Source organism: Saccopteryx leptura, chromosome 5 (assembly GCF_036850995.1).
Source record: "Saccopteryx leptura isolate mSacLep1 chromosome 5, mSacLep1_pri_phased_curated, whole genome shotgun sequence".
Lineage (NCBI taxonomy): Eukaryota > Metazoa > Chordata > Mammalia > Chiroptera > Emballonuridae > Saccopteryx > Saccopteryx leptura.
In genome coordinates, this window is record NC_089507.1 from 125,019,892 (window position 1) to 125,024,322 (window position 4,431).

General features: G+C 36.9%; 1 non-coding gene across 1 annotated transcript; it reads right to left on the reverse strand.

Moving 5' to 3' along the window:
* Positions 1–3,348: 3,348 nt before the first annotated feature.
* LOC136407381 (small nucleolar RNA SNORA42/SNORA80 family) lies at positions 3,349–3,484 on the reverse strand. The gene has a single exon (XR_010751923.1). It is a non-coding gene; the product is annotated as a small nucleolar RNA SNORA42/SNORA80 family (small nucleolar RNA).
* Between the last annotated feature and the right edge of the window lie 947 nt (positions 3,485–4,431).

Genomic DNA, 4,431 nt, shown 5'->3' on the forward strand with positions numbered 1-4,431 from the left:
CAGAGATCAAGCCATGAAGGGCAATTTATAAAATGCCTTTTAAGAATTAGAAAGGTGCGTTTCACTGAAAAAGAACATTCCTTTCTTGCAGTTATAGGCGTGAAAGTTTTTGAAGGAGGAAGGCTGGGGAAAGGGGGTTGGACCCTAGACAGGCTAGGTGCGCTGGCCTTGGTGCTGAAGATAAAGGCCATGCTTTGGAGGCAACCTCCCTCAAATCAGTGACCGTTGTCAAAGCTACTAAAAGAAATGCGACCTCTTAATTCCTCCCACCAGGGTGTGTGTTTATTTCGTGTGTGTGTGTGTGTGTGTGTGTGTGTGTGTGTGTGTGTGTGTGTGTAAAATGGAAATAATATGTGAAAGCCAGTAATACAGTGCCTGAACCATAAACAGTTGCTCAATAAATTTTAGTTAATTAAATGAATACTTGGGTGCCTTTCCCTCAGTCTCTTCTATAACTTACTTATTAAATTCAGTGTGGACAAATTTTACTAATAGTATTATCATATCTTAAAGATGCCCATAATCTTTTGAGCCTTCTTTCCACCATTTGATTTAAATATTATTCTGAGAAACTTTGGGCAAAGCAAGATTTATCAGAGACAAGAGCTGTTTACCCAAAACTCTGTTTCTTTATGGTAGTTAGTTTCTGTAGTATTTCTGGGCCCAAAAAAAGGTGATTCCATCTCAGGAAAAGGGGTTAGGACTGGAACAGAGTGATTCTGAAAAGGTACATCTGCTTTTAAATAACGAATCTCTTCTGAGGCCTCTGAGGAAAGTCCCTGCCATGGGGTAAACGAGTGATGAGGCTTCATACAGGTCATTGGTGGGGGGCATTTTCCTTGGGATAAAATATGTTTTAAAAAATCAAGGACCAAAGAAAGAGAAATATCAAGGACCACTATTTCTGGTCATTTTTCTGTCATAATACCATAACAATCAAAAAACAATTTGCACAACCTGCTCATTCAAAATAGATATCAAGTGGCATATGCAAATATGTACATTTAAATAAAAAAATAAGTAAATGAAAACATTTGGGTTAAACATAAAAAATAAGATGTGACTGGGTTTAAGTTCTGTACACTTGTTAGTGATGGTCTAAAGTTTTGGCTCCAAATTTTTCAGCAGCCAATACAAAGGGAAACACAATAAATGTCATGATTCAGAGTGTAAGATACAAGTAAACTGATTTCTCATAGAAAAACAACTATGTATGATACTGAAAACTGGGAGTAATTTCTTCCACATGTCCCCATAAAATAATGTCTTGAACAGTAACCTTAACAATGTCCCCAAAGCAAATAGATTTGAGTTGTGTAGGTTGTTTTCTATTTGTGTCACTAAGTGTAGCTCTACAATATCCCTTGAGTAAGAATAAGACTGCTGAGAAATACCTGGTAAATGCCATATTACCCACACTTTTTATGGGATGTTTGGCTCTGAGTGTTGAGAGGAAACCATCCTTATATTCCAGTTGTTGCAGCTTCTGAAAGGTTTTCAGAAATTCTCTTGGTACCAAATTTGCTCTCTAAGGTAAGATCAATGATAGGGTTACCTTTAGAAAAGAAGTATTACCTTGTGCTGGGACCATTAAAGCCTTCTCTGGGCCAGTGCACCAGCTTTAGTGGCCATAAACATGTCTGTTACAATTTGACATCCTTAGACCTTAAAGATTCTGATGTAGTTGGTTTAGGAAACATCAGAAATATTTATGTGTGTGTGTGTGTGTGTGTGTGTGTGTGTGTGTTATTCTGCTTATCATATGATATACCCAGACCTACTGAATATAGATATTTAAGTATGTTACAGATATATGCACTGGAATTTATATACTATATTTACAAGCACTCCAAGTATGCAATGGAATCACCAAAACTGTTTCTTTTTCCTTTTGGATAGAGCAGCTGTATGGAACTGTGTAATTGAGTCCTGAGTAATAGAATGTAGGCAAATGTGATATACATCACTTCTAGCATTGGTCCCTAACAGCACTTGAGTCCTCTATGTTGGCTTTTTCTCCTCCTATTATCTGCCAGATGGATGCAGAGGATCCAACAGAAGACTCTTAAACCCTGGATGGTGGCAAAGGCAGTGGTGAGAAAAGCCTGTGCCCTTGGATAGGAAGACCACATTTTACAACCTGCTAATGTACAATGAACAATGAAATGAGCCATAAATGCATTTTCTCTTTTTTAAGATATATATTTTTAAGATATTTCTTTTTTTAAGATTTTATTTATTCATTTTTAGAGAGAGAGGAGTGAGGGGGGAGGGAGAGAGAGAAGGAGGGGAGCAGAAAGCATCAACTCCCATATGTGCCTTGACCAGGGAAGCCCAGGGTTTTGAACTGGTTACCTCAGCATTCCAGGTCAATGCTTTATCCACTGCACCACCACAGGTCAGGCCCATAAATGCATCTTTATGCTGTTAAGCTACAAATATTTTAGAAGTTTTTGTCACTGAATCTAGCTTTATTTGCCCTAATATCATGGTCCAGTACCATATTTGGAAGAACACTACCATAGACAAATCTGTGACGAAGCAAATAATTCAGACTTCTGGTGAAAAGTTTTTAGCTTATAGGAATTACTCAGACAGCTTGGCCTGTGGTGGCACAATAGATAAAGCATTGACCTAGAATGTTGAGGTCACTGGTTCAAAATCCTAGACTTGCCCAGTCAAGGCATATATGAGAAGCAACTATTATACATTCATGCTTCCTACCACTCCCCATTTCTTTCTCTCTCTAAAATAAATAAATAAATACAATCTTAAAAAAAATAATTACTCAGATTCCCAGGCATGATGGCAGTCCAGATAAATGGAAGTTTTGAGATAAGTGCCTCTTAAATTACATCTTATAAATCTTGCTGCATCCTAAAACACACTTGGAAGCCATGGTTTTTACAGTATTTCTTTGCTTTCTGAATATTTCTCTCCTCTTTCTCTTTCTTTCTTGACCACTGGGGAGAACGATGAGTCCTAGGAGGAGAGGAAGGAAGGGCGCTCATGTCTGTGGATAAAGTGTTATATGGCAGACACTCTGCTTAATAGGTTCTTATGCACTATATCATTTATGCCCACATATATTTCTTCAAAATAAGCATTAATATTCTTGTTTTCTAATGTGAACTCTGAAACTTTGTTAGAATTGCTGCACTAAGCATTTAGGGACTTACTGATAGTTCTGCTCCTTTAAGCAACCTAAGTACACCCAAGCTATATATCTCAGGAAGAAGATAAAGGGCATGAACTCGATTTGAGGGGTATCACTGGACTGGAGCAGCAGTTTAAGAAGAGTAATAGACCAATCGATCCAATTCTGGGAGGAGCTATTCTTTATTTTCACACTATACAAACCTTTTCAGTGCTCATGGCCCATAGGTAAGGAGGCTGGGAAATGAATCGAGGCTGTACTCTCCTCTGGCATGGGGACACTCTGAGAGGCCCACAGACAAGGGCCGTCCCAAATCCATTAACATCCTCTGGGAGGAACTATTCTAAATTACCTAAGTCAAGTCTATTCAGACTTTTTAAGTTCCTTGAACTCTAACTCTGAAGGAAGGACATGCTTTGTATAAAGAGCTTTGGAAAGGTTATTATTTCTCTCTAAAAACTCCATTTCCAGGGATGAATTCTAAGGAAATAACTTGAAATATGTAAAAAAAAGCTGAACACAAAGGTCTGCTAAAACACTATTTATAAATAGAAATAAGAAGAAACAGCCTACTTTTTTTTCCCTAAGTGCCTTTTAAGTTGGTTGGTATGTCGTTTAACGATGCATCATTAAGTAAAATATGTGGTCATTGAAATCATGTGGGGTGTTTGTAATTTCTTTAAAATGTTTATGGGATAATGCTAAGTAAAATATATTAAAATAAAGATTTGAATAAATATGGCCATCTACAATCTAAAATAAAGATAGCAAAAACAATCCTAGAAACAATTTGAAAAGAAATGTATCAAAATGTTAACAGTGTTTGTCTTTGGGAGAAAGAATTAGAGGTGATATTTTCCCCACTTCCTTGACTTACTTTAAACATTCTTTTAGGCTCATGAATATGTATTATAATGGAAAATCAAAAATAAAAACATTTCAAATGCAAGAAATTTGCTTTTAGAAAATAGTTTAAAATAAAAATTTTAAACTTTCTTTTAAAAAGTGTACCATAGGACACATTCATAAAAATGTATCAAATACATTTGATACATTTGTTCAGGGATTTGCCACAAGGCAATCACCACCACTGTGAAGAAACAGAACAAGACTAGTACCCCAGGTTGGACCCGAAGATGGCAGCAGAGTAGGAAGACCCACAGACTCCCAGCTCACACCACCGAACTGGATTATAAACTAATTTATGAACAATCAGCGTGAAAAACCAAATCTGGACTACAAGAACAGCTTTCAAAAATCAAGAAGCAGGCCCT